The following is a 12,848-nucleotide window of genomic DNA, read 5'->3' on the forward strand; positions in this document are numbered from 1 at the left end:
TATGGGACATAATAAGGATAAAAGGGGTTTTTCCCCTTCTTTCAGTTACCATTCATCTTTGGTTTCTGTGGGAGGTTTTGCTCCGCAGCGCTTCAAACCACACTGACCGGAATTTTAGGTCTCTGCCTTTTTCGGTTTTCTTCCAAATGAGATTAGCCTAGCGGCCGTAAGTTCGGCCCCTTTTTCAGGGAGTACTCTATTGGCAACTCCCCTGGCTGAGCTTCGGCCTCAGCGGTCGTTTCTTCCAGAGGGGATGTCCATTTTTCATATAAATCTGACACTAGTGTTTTTCAGTCCTCTCTGAATGTTGTCAGGGCTCGCCGATTCTCTCTACAGAGTTCTCAGGCTGTTCGATGAAGTGTTTTTCTTCTTTGTTCTGTACGATGCTCCCGTACTAAATAGCCGGGGTCCCAGCATACGCTGGGCCGTTGGATACATCTGACCATCAGACAGTCTTCTTGGCGGTTACTAGGGAGCCTCCGTTTTCCATTTCAGTGCACTTTACGCGCATTGTAAGACCTTCGTGGGCGGCTGCCCGTGGGGTCTCCATGAATATTTTGTCGGGCGGCTACTTGGTCGAACCGACATTCGTTTTGTCAAATTCTACAAGTTTGACACTTTTGCGGCCTCTACATCACCGTTTGGCCGAGCAGTTTTTACAGGACTCTCAGCGCTTTCCCACCCGTTTTTGGGAGCTCTGGGATGTCCCCTTTGTAACTACACTCCAGTGGCCCCTAGTGGATGAAGGAGAAATCAGGATTTTGGTACTTACCGATAAATCCCTTTCTCCGATTCCACAGGGGCCACTGGACGCCCGCCCAGCGCTGTTCCTCCTGGTTTTTTGCTTAACGGTTTGCAGATCACCATATGACTGCTTGTTGAGTTCAGGCTAGCCTGGTTTTTGTCAGGTTCTGTTCCAGGTTTAGTTTGTGTTCTCCTGGTTTACAGGGCGTCGTTAACCTCCTCTACCTTAAGGTTTGTTTATTACAGCTCTCCTCGGGCACAGTTTTACGTAGACTGGCTTGGAGGGGAGATAGTAGGGGAGGAGCTAGCCACAGTGAGAATTTTAAAGTGCCAGCTCCCAATTACTACCTACTATTTCCCCATTGTAACTACACTCCAGTGGCCCCTGTGGAATCGGAGAAAGGGATTTATCGGTAAGTACCAAAATCCTGATTTGCCGAATTGAGCTACAGAGTTGGACATGTTGGTGGTTTTTATTTTCTCTAACGTCCTAGTGGATGCTGGGGACTCCGTAAGGACCATGGGGAATAGCGGGCTCCGCAGGAGACTGGGCACTCTAAAGAAAGATTTAGTACTATCTGGTGTGCACTGGCTCCTCCCTCTATGCCCCTCCTCCAGACCTCAGTTAGAATCTGTGCCCGGCCGAGCTGGGTGCTCCTAGTGGGCTCTCCTGAGCTTGCTAGAAAAGAAGGTATTTTGTTAGGTTTTTTGTTTTCTGAGAGCTTCTGCTGGCAACAGACTCTCTGCTACGAGGGACTGAGGGGAGAGAAGCAAACCTACTCACGGCAGCTAGGTAGCGCTTCTTAGGCTACTGGACACCATTAGCTCCAGAGGGATCGAACACAGGTACCTAACCTTGATCGCCCGTTCCAGGAGCCGCGCCGCCGTCCCCCTCGCAGAGCCAGAAGAACAGAAGCAAGAAGACATCGAAATCGGCGGCTGAAGACTCCTGTCTTCACTTAAGGTAGCGCACAGCACTGCAGCTGTGCGCCATTGCTCCCACAGCACACCGCACACTCCAGTCACTGTAGGGTGCAGGGGGGGGGGGCACCCTGGGCAGCAATTAAGTACCTTTTTAGCAAAATGAGGCATATATACATAGTGTTCATTCTAGCACCCTGCACCTTTCAAATCCTGTGCAGTTCCTCTTTCCTACCTGGGGTGTCTCTCTCTGCTCTGGTGCTTCTCAGCACACACATGTCTGTATCACAGCACTGAGTAACAGATCAGAGTGTGCTGAGAAGCAGCACAGCAGAAGGCGACACCCCAGGCAGGAAAGAGGAACTGCATGGATTTTGAAAAGTGCAGGGTGCTAGAATGAACACTACATACAGTCTGGGACTGTATATATGCCCGAGCCCCCGCCATTTTTTACACATTAAAGCGGGACAGAAGCCCGCCGCTGAGGGGGCGGGGCCTTCTTCCTCAGCACACCAGCGCCATTTTCTCTTCACAGCTCCGCTGGAAGGACGCACCCCAGGCTCTCCCCTGCAGTATACAGGTGCATTAAAGGGTAAAAAAGAGAGGGGGGCACACATTTAGGCGCAGTATATATATATTAACAGCAGCTACAGGGTAAACTCTAAGGTACAGTGTAATCCCTGGGTTATATAGCGCTGGGGTGTGTGCTGGCATACTCTCTCTCTCTGTCTCCCCAAAAGCCTTTGTGGGGTCCTGTCCTCAGTCAGAGCATTCCCTGTGTGTGTGCGGTGTGTCGGTACGAAACAGGTGTCGACATGTTTGAGGAAGGATACGTGGCGGCAGAACAAGTGCAGCTGAGTGTGGTGTCGCCGCCGACGGTGCCGACACCTGATTGGATGGATATGTGGAAGGTGTTAAATGATAATGTAAACTCCTTGCACAACAGATTGGATAAAACTGTAACCGGGGGACAGTCAGGGTCTCAACCCATACCTGATCCTACAGCGCAGAGGCTGTCAGGGTCTCAAAAGCGCACACTATCCCAGATAGTTGACACAGATGTCGACACGGAATCTGACTCCAGTGTCGATGACGATGAGGCAACGTTGCAGCCTAAAATGATTAAAGCCATCCGCTACATGATTGTAGCAATGAAGGATGTATTACACATTTCTGAGGAAAATCCTGTCCCTGACAAGAGGATTTATATGTATGGGGAGAAAAAGCATGAAGTGACTTTTCCCCCTTCACATGAATTAAATGAATTATGTGAAAAAGCGTGGGATTCCCCTGACAGGAAGGTGATAGTTTCCAAGAGATTACTTATGGCGTATCCTTTCCCGCCAACGGACAGGTTACGCTGGGAATCCTCCCCTAGGGTAGACAAGGCGTTGACACGCTTGTCCAAGAAGGTGGCCCTGCCGTCTCCGTATACGGCCGCCCTAAAAGATCCTGCGGATAGAAAGCAGGAAGCTATCCTGAAGTCGGTTTATACACATTCTGGCACACTGCTGAGGCCAGCAATTGCTTTGGCCTGGATGTGTAGTGCGGTAGCTGCATGGACGGATTCTCTGTCTGAGGAGTTAGATACCCTGGACAGGGACACTGTTCTACTGACCCTGCCACATATCAAGGACGCGGTCCTATATATGCGGGATGCCCAGAGGGACATTTGCCTGCTGGGCTCTAGAGTTAATGCAATGTCCATTTCTGCCAGAAGGGTCTTATGGACTCGGCAATGGACAGGGGATACCGACTCTAAAAAACACATGGAGGTTTTACTTTACAAGGGTGAGGAATTGTTTGGGGACGGTCTCTCGGACCTAGTTTCCACAGCTACGGCTGTTAAGTCAAATTTCTTGCCTTATGTCCCTCCACAACCTAAGAAAGCACCGTATTACCAAATGCAGTCCTTTCGTTCTCAGAGGAGCAAGAAGGTCAGAGGTGCGTCCTTTCTTGCCAGAGGCAGGGGTAGAGGAAAAAAGCTGCACCATGCAGTTAGTTCCCAGGAACAAAAGTCTTCCCCGGCTTCCACTAAATCCACCGCATGACGCTGGGGCTCCACAGGCGAGCCATGAGCCGTGGGGGTGCGTCTCCGACTTTTCAGCCACCAGTGGGTTCGCTCACAGGTGGATCAGTGGCCTATACAAATTGTGTCTCAGGGATACAGGCTGGAATTTGAGGTGATGCCCCCTCACCGTTACCTAAAATCGGCCTTACCAACTTCCCCCATGGAAAGGGAGATAGTGTTGGAGGCAATTCACAAACTTTTTCTCCAGCAGGTGGTGGTAGAGGTCAAAGGGGAAGGGGCTACTATTCCACTATGTTTGTGGTACCGAAACCGGACGGTTCGGTCAGACCCATTTTAAATTTCTCTAACGTCCTAGTGGATGCTGGGGACTCCGTCAGGACCATGGGGAATAGCGGCTCCGCAGGAGACAGGGCACAAAAGCAAGCTTTTAGGATCACATGGTGTGTACTGGCTCCTCCCCCTATGACCCTCCTCCAAGCCTCAGTTAGGTTTTTGTGCCCGGCCGAGAAGGGTGCAATCTAGGTGGCTCTCTTAAAGAGTTGCTTAGAAAAAGTTTTTAGGTTCTTTATTTTCAGTGAGTCCTGCTGGCAACAGGCTCACTGCATCGAGGGACTTAGGGGAGAGATTTTCAACTCACCTGCGTGCAGGATGGATTGGATTCTTAGGCTACTGGACATAGCTCCAGAGGGAGTCGGAACACAGGGCTCGCCCTGGGGTTCGTCCCGGAGCCGCGCCACCGACCCCCCTTGCAGATGCTGAAGATGAAGAGGTCCGGAACCAGGCGGCAGAAGACTCTCAGTCTTCATCAGGTAGCGCACAGCACTGCAGCTGTGCGCCATTGTTGTCAGCACACTTCACACAGCGGTCACGGAGGGTGCAGGGCGCTGGGGGGGGGCGCCCTGGGCAGCAATGTATAATACCTGTATGGCGAAAAATACATCACATATAGCCCTTGAGGCTATATGGATGTATTTAACCCCTGCCAGATATCTAAAACTCCGGAGAAGAAGCCCGCCGAAAAGGGGGCGGGGCCTATTCTCCTCAGCACACAGCGCCATTTTCCCTCACAGAAAGGCTGGGGGGAAGGCTCCCATGATCTCCCCTGCACTGCACTACAGAAACAGGGTTAAAACAGAGAGGGGGGGCACTGATTTGGCGATATGTATATATATTAAAATGCTATAAAAGGAACACTTATAAAAAGGTTGTCCCTGGATAATTATAGCGTTTTGGTGTGTGCTGGCAAACTCTCCCTCTGTCTCCCCAAAGGGCTAGTGGGTCCTGTCCTCTATCAGAGCATTCCCTATGTGTGTGCTGTATGTCGGTACGTGTGTGTCGACATGTATGAGGAAAATATTGGTGAGGAGGCGGAGCAAATTGCCTGTAATGGTGATGTCACTCTCTAGGGAGTCGACACCGGAATGGATGGCTTATTTATGGAAATTACGTGACAATGTCAACACGCTGCAAGCCGGTTGACGACATGAGAGGGCCGGCGAACAAATTAGTATCTGTCCAGGCGTCTCAAACACCGTCAGGGGCTGTAAAATGCCCATTTACCTCAGTCGGTCGACACAGACCCAGACACGGACACTGATTTCAGTGTCGACGGTGAAGAAACAAACGTATTTTCTTTTAGGGCCACACGTTAAGGGCAATGAAGGAGGTGTTACATATTTCTGATACTCCAAGTACCACAAAAAAGGGTATTATGTGTGAGGTGAAAAAACTACCTGTAGTTTTTCCTGAATCAGATAAATTAAATGAAGTGTGTGATGATGCGTGGGTTTCCCCCGATAGAAAATTATTGGCGGTATACCCTTTCCCGCCAGAAGTTAAGGCGCGGTGGGAAACACCCCTCAGGGTGGATAAGGCGCTCACACGCTTATCAGAATAAGTGGCGGTACCATCTACGGATAGGGCCGTACTTAAGGAGCCAGCTGATAGGAGGCTGAAAAATATCCTAAAAAGTATACACACACATGCTGGTGTTATACTGCGACCAGCGATCGCCTCAGCCTGGATGTGCAGAGCTGAGGTGGCTTGGTCGGATTCCCTGACTAAAAATATTGATACCTTTGACAGGGACAGTATTTTATTGACTATAGAGCATTTAAAGGATGCATTTCTATATATGCGAGATGCGCAGAGGGATATTTGCACTCTGGCATCAAGAGTAAATGCGATGTCCATATCTGCAAGAAGATGTTTATGGACACGACAGTGGTCAGGTGATGCAGATTCCAAACGGCACAAAGATGTATTGCCGTATAAAGGGGAGGAGTTATTTGGGGTCGGTCCATGGGACCTGGTGGCCAGGGCAACTGCTGGAAAATCCACCGTTTTTTACCCCAAGTCACATCTCTGCAGAAAAAGACACCGTCTTTTCAGCCTCAGTCCTTTCGTCCCTATAAGAGTCATATCTGCCCAGGGATAGAGAAAAGGGAAGAAGACTGCAGCAGGCAGCCCATTCCCAGGAACAGAAGCCCTCCACCGCTTCTACCAAGTTCTCAGCATGACGCTGGGACCATACAGGACCCCTGGATCCTACAAGTAGTATCCAAGGGGTACAGATTGGAATGTCGAGAGGTTTCCCCCCTCGCAGGTTCCTGTAGTCTGCTGTACCAATGTCTCCCTCTGACAGGGAGGCAGTATTGAAAACAATTCACAAGCTGTATTCCCAGCAGGTGGTGATAAAATTACCCCTCCGACAACAAGGAAAGGGGTATTACTCCACACTATATGGTGGTACTGAAGGCTAGGTGAGACCTATTCTAAATCTGAAAAATTTGAACACTTGCAAGGGTTCAAATCCAGATGGAGTCACTCAGACCAGTGATAGCAAAGAACAAGGGGACTATATGGTGTCCCGGGACATCAGGGATGCTTACCTCCATGTCCCAAAATTTGCCTTTTCTCACCAAGGGTACCTCAGGTTCGTGGTACAGAACTGTCACTATCAGTTTCAAGACGATGCCGTTGGTTTGTCCAAGGCACCCCGGGTCCTTACCAAGGTAATGACCGAAAGGAGGATTCGTCTTCAAAGAAAATGGACGACCTCCTAATAAGAACAAGGTCCAGAGAACAGTTGGAGGTCGGAGTAGCACTATCTCAAGTAGTTCTACGACAGCACGGGTGGATTCTAAATATTCCAAAACCGCAGTTGTTCCGACGACACGTCTGCTGGTCCTAGGGATGATTCTGGACACAGTCCAGGAAAAGGTGTTTCTCCCAGAGGAGAAAGCCAGGGAGTTATCCGAGCTAATCGGGATCCTCCTAAAACCAGGAAAAGTGTCAGTGCATCATTGCACAAGAGTCCTGGTAAAAATGGTGGCTTATTACGAAGCGCTTCCATTCGGCAGATTTCACGCAAGAACTCTTCAGTGGGATCTGCTGGACAAATGGTCCGGATCGCATCTTCAGATGCATCAGCGGATAACCCTATATCCAAGGACAAGGGTGTCTCTCCTGTGGTGATTACAGAGTGCTCATCTTCTAGAGGGCCGCAGATTCGGCATTCAGGATTGGATGCTGGTGACCACGGAGGCCAGCCTGAGAGGCTGGGGAGCAGTCACACAAGGAGTGTGATCAAGTCTGGAGAATTCTCTCCACATAAATATACTGGAGCTAAGAGCAAATTTATAATGCTCTAAGCTTAGCAAGACCTCTGCTTCAAGGTCAGCCGGTATTGATCCAGTGGGATAACATCACGGCAGTCGCCCACGTAAACAGAAAGGGCGGCACAAGAAGCAGGAGGGCAGTGGCAAAACTGCAAGGATTTTTCGCTAGGCGGAAAATCATGTGATAAGCACTGTCAGCAGTGTTCATTCCGGGAGTGGACGACTGGGAAGCAGACTTCCTCAGCAGGCACGACCTCCACCCGGGAGAGTGGGAACTTCATCGGGAAGTTTTCCGCATGATTGTGAACCGTTGGGAAAGACCAAAGGTGGACATGATGGCGTCCCGCCCGAACAAAAAATGGGACAGGTATTGCGCCAGGTCACGAGACCTTCAGGCGATAGCTGTGGACGTCCTGGTAACACCGTGGGTGTAACAGTCGGTGTATGTGTTCCCTCCTCTGCTTCTCATAACCAAGGTATTGAGAATTATAAGACATAGAGGAGTAAGAACTATACTCGTGGCTCCGGATTGGCCAAGAGGGACTTGGTAACCGGAACTTCAAGAGATGCTCACAGAGGACTAATGGCCTCGGGAGCTAAGAAGGGATTTGCTTTCAGCAAGTACCATGTCTGTTCCAAGAGGAACCGTGGCATCGGCCTTTAAGAAATGACCTGCTCCAGCAGGGACCTTGTCTGTTCCAAGACTTACCGCGACTGCGTTTGACGGCATGGCGGTTTGAACGCCGGATCCTAAGGGAAAAGGCATTCCGGAAGAGGTCATACCTACCCTGGTCAAAGCCAGGAAGGAGGTGACCGCACAACGTTATCACCACATGTGGTAAAAATATGTTGCGTGGGTGAGGCCAGGAAGGCCCCACGAAAAAATTTCAACTAGGTCGATTTCTGCACTTCCTGCAAACAGGAGTGTCTATGAGCCTCAAATTGGGGTCCATTAAGGTTCAAATTTCGGCCCTATAGATTTTCTTCCAGAAAGAATTGGCTTCAGTTCCTGAAGTCCAGACGTTTGTCAAGGGAGTATTGCATATACAGCCCTTGTGTGCCTCCAGTGGCACCGTGGGATCTCAACGTAGTGTTGGGATTCCTCAAATCATATTGGTTTGAACCACTCAAATCTGTGGATTTGAAATATCTCACATGGAAAGTGACCATGCTGTTGGCCCTGGCCTCGGCCAGGCGATTGTCAAAATTGGCGGCTTTGTCTTACAAAAGCCCATATTTGATTTTCCATTCGGACAGGGGAGAACTGCGGACTCGTCCCCAGTTTCTTCCTAAGGTGGTGTCAGCGTTTCACCTGAAACAACCTATTGTGGTGCCTGCGGCTACTAGGGACTTGGAGGACTCCAAGTTGCTAGACGTTGTCAGGGCCCTGAAAAAAAAAAAAAAAAAAAAAAAATATATATATATATATATATATATATATATATATATATATATATATATATATATATATATATATATATATATATATAATTCCAGGACGGCTGGAGTCAGAAAGTCTGCCTTGCTGTTTATATTGTAGGCACCCAAAAAGCTGGGTGCTCCTGCTTCTAAGCAGACTATTGCTCGTTGGATTTGTAGTACAATTCAGCTTGCACATTCTGTGGCAGGCCTGCCACAGCCAAAATCTGTAAATGCCCATTCCACAAGGAAGGTGGGCTCATCTTGGGCGGCTGCCCGAGGGGTCTCGGCTTTACAACTTTGCCGAGCAGCTACTTGGTCAGGGGCAAACACGTTTGCAAAATTCTACAAATTTGATACCCTGGCTGAGGAGGACCTGGAGTTCTCTCATTCGGTGCTGCAGAGTCATCCGCACTCTCCCGCCCGTTTGGGAGCTTTGGTATAATCCCCATGGTCCTGACGGAGTCCCCAGCATCCACTAGGACGTTCGAGAAAATAAGATTTTACTTACCGATAAATCTATTTCTCATAGTCCGTAGTGGATGCTGGGCGCCCATCCCAAGTGCGGATTGTCTGCATTACTTGTACATAGTTATTGTTACAAAAAATTGGGTTATTATTGTTGTGAGCCATCTTTTTTAGAGGCTACTTCATTGTTATCATACTGTTAACTGGGTTCAAATCACAAGTTGTACGGTGTGATTGGTGTGGCTGGTATGAGTCTTACCCGGGATTCAAGATCCTTCCTTATTGTGTACGCTCGTCCGGGCACAGTACCTAACTGAGGCTTGGAGGAGGGTCATAGGGGGAGGAGCCAGTACACACCATGTGATCCTAAAAGCTTGCTTTTGTGCCCTGTCTCCTGCGGAGCCGCTATTCCCCATGGTCCTGACGGAGTCCCCAGCATCCACTACGGACTATGAGAAATAGATTTATCGGTAAGTAAAATCTTATTTTAAAATCCCTGAACATTTATCTGAAGAAATTCAAGTTCAAAATGGAATCGCTCAGAGCGGTCATTGCAAGCCTGGAGGAAGGGGATTTTATGGTGTCTCTGGACATCAAGGATGCTTACTTGCGCGTCCCCATTTATCCGCCTCATCAGGAGTACCTCAGGTTTGTGGTACGGGACTGTCATTACCAATTCCAGACGTTGCCGTTTGGCCTGTCCACGGCACCGAGAGTTTTTACCAAAGTGATGGCGGAAATGATGGTGCTCCTTCGGAAGCAAGGGGTTACAATTATCCCATACTTGGACGATCTCCTCATAAAGGCGAGGTCCAGGGAGCAGTTGCTGATCAGCGTAGCACACTCTCAGGAAGTGTTGCGTCAGCATGGCTGGATTCTGAACATTCCAAAGTCGCAGCTGATTCCTGCGACGCGTCTGCCCTTCCTGGGCATGATTCTGGACACAGACCAGAAGAAGGTGTTTTTCCCGGAGGAGAAGGCTCAGGAGCTCGTGACTCTGGTCAGAGACCTCCTAAAGCCAAAACAGGTGTCGGTGCATCGCTGCACGCGAGTCCTCGGAAAGATGGTGGCGTCATACGAAGCCATTCCCTTCGGCAGGTTCCATGCGAAAGTTGCTCACCTCCTCGAGGGCCGCAGATTCGGCATACAGGACTGGGTCCTGGTGACCACGGATGCAAGCCTCCGAGGGTGGGGGGCAGTCACTCAAGGAAGAAACTTCCAAGGGTTGTGGTCAAGTCAGGAGACTTGTCTGCACATCAAGGGCCATATACAACGCCCTGAGTCAAGCGGAGCCTCTGCTTCGAAACCAACCAGTGCTGATTCAGTCAGACAACATCACGGCAGTGGCCCATGTAAACCTCCAGGGCGGCACAAGAAGCAGGGTGGCAATGGCAGAAGCCACCAGTATTCTTCGGTGGGCGGAGAATCACGTACTAGCACTGTCAGCAGTGTTCATTCCGGGAGTGGACAACTGGGAAACAGACTTCCTCAGCAGACACAACCTCCACCCGGGAGAGTGGGGACTTCATCAAGAAGTCTTCACGCAGATTGCAAATCGATGGGAACTGCCACAGGTGGACATGATGGCGTCCCGTCTCAACAAAAAGCTAAAAAGATATTGCGCCAGGTCAAGGGACCCTCAGGCGATAGCTGTGGACGCATTAGTAACACCGTGGGTGTTCCAGTCGGTCTACGTGTTTCCTCCTCTTCCTCTCATACCAAAGGTGCTGAGAATTGTAAGAAAAAGAGGAGTGAGACCAATACTTATTGTTCCGGATTGGCCAAGAAGGACTTGGTACCTGGAATTGCAAGAAATGCTCACAGAGGACCCATGGCCTCTGCCTCTCAGACAGGACCTGTTACAACAAGGGCCCTATCTGTTCCAAGACTTACTGCGGCTGTGTTTGACGGCATGGCGGTTGAACACCGGATCCTAGCAGAAAAGGGCATTCAGGAAGCAGTTATTCCTAAGCTGATGAAGGCTAGGAAGGACGTGACAGCAAAACATTATCACCGTATATGGCGAAAATATGTTGCTTGGTGTGAGGCCAGGAAGGCCCCTCCAGAGGAATTCCAGCTGGGTCGATTCCTGCACTTCCTATAGTCAGGTGTGACTATGGGCCTAAAATTAGGGTCCATAAAGGTCCAGATTTCGGCCCTATCCATTTTCTTTAAAAAAGAACTGGCTTCACTGCCTGAGGTTCAGACGTTTGTTAAGGGAGTGCTGCATATTCAGCCTCCTTTTGTGCCACCAGTGGCACCTTGGGATCTTAACGTGATCTTGGCTTTCCTGAAATCCCACTGGTTTGAGCCACTTAAAACGGTGGAGCTAAAGTATCTCACGTGGAAAGTGGTCATGCTGTTGGCCCTAGCCTCAGCTAGGCGTGTGTCAGAATTGGCGGCTTTGTCATGTAAAAGCCCCTATCTGGTTTTCCATATGGACAGGGCAGAATTGCAAACTCGTCCGCAGTTTCTGCCAAAGGTGGTGTCATCTTTTCATCTGAACCAACCCATTGTGGTGCCTGCGGCTACTCGTGACTTGGAGGATTCCAAGTTGCTTGATGTAGTCAGGGCTTTGAAGATCTATGTTGCCAGGACGGCTGGAGTCAGGAAGACTGACTCGCTGTTTATCCTGTATGCATCCAACAAGCTGGGTGCTCCGGCTTCAAAGCAAACCATTGCTCGCTGGATATGTAACACAATTCAGCAGGCTCATTCTGCGGCTGGACTGCCGCATCCAAAATCAGTAAAAGCCCATTCCACAAGGAAGGTGGGTTCTTCTTGGGCGGCTGCCCGAGGGGTCTCTGCATTACAGCTTTGCCGAGCTGCTACTTGGTCGGGTTCAAACACATTTGCAAAGTTCTACAAGTTTGATACCCTGGCTGAGGAGGACTTGGTGTTTGCTCATTCGGTGCTGCAGAGTCATCCGCACTCTCCCGCCCGTTTTTGGAGCTTTGGTATAATCCCCATGGTCCTTACGGAGTCCCCAGCATCCACTAGGACGTTAGAGAAAATAAGAATTTACTCACCGGTAATTCTATTTCTCGTAGTCCGTAGTGGATGCTGGGCGCCCGTCCCAAGTGCGGACTTTCTGCAATACGTGTATATAGTTATTGCTTAATAAAGGGTTATGTTATGTTGGCATCCATTGGTTGATGCTCTGTTGGTTATTCATACTGTTAACTGGGTAAGTTTATCACAAGTTGTACAGTGTGATTGGTGTGGCTGTGGCTGGTATGAGTCTTACCCGGGATTCCAAAATCCTTTCCTTGTAATGTCGGCTCTTCCGGGCACAGTTTCCTTAACTGAGGTCTGGAGGAGGGGCATAGAGGGAGGAGCCAGTGCACACCAGATAGTACTAAATCTTTCTTTAGAGTGCCCAGTCTCCTGCGGAGCCCGCTATTCCCCATGGTCCTTACGGAGTCCCCAGCATCCACTACGGACTACGAGAAATAGAATTACCGGTAAGTAAATTCTTATTTTTTTATTTTTATTGAACCTCCTTTTTATGGGCTTTCATATGGTTATATGAAACATCACTATAGTTCAAGGAAATGTAAATGTTGTCCTAAAGAACACAATTTAAGTTTCTTACCATGTGGCGCAGAAGTGGGAGCAGGTACTGTCTGTAGAGTCTCGTCCCC

General features: G+C 49.5%; 1 protein-coding gene across 1 annotated transcript in view; it reads left to right on the plus strand.

Annotated features, from left to right (window-relative positions):
• The window catches only part of SNRPC (small nuclear ribonucleoprotein polypeptide C), an 83,627-nt gene that overhangs the window by 46,236 nt on the left and 24,543 nt on the right, over positions 1-12,848 (plus strand). The gene's annotated exons all lie outside the window — the stretch shown is intronic.

This window comes from Pseudophryne corroboree, chromosome 2, assembly GCF_028390025.1.
Source record: "Pseudophryne corroboree isolate aPseCor3 chromosome 2, aPseCor3.hap2, whole genome shotgun sequence".
Taxonomy (NCBI): domain Eukaryota; kingdom Metazoa; phylum Chordata; class Amphibia; order Anura; family Myobatrachidae; genus Pseudophryne; species Pseudophryne corroboree.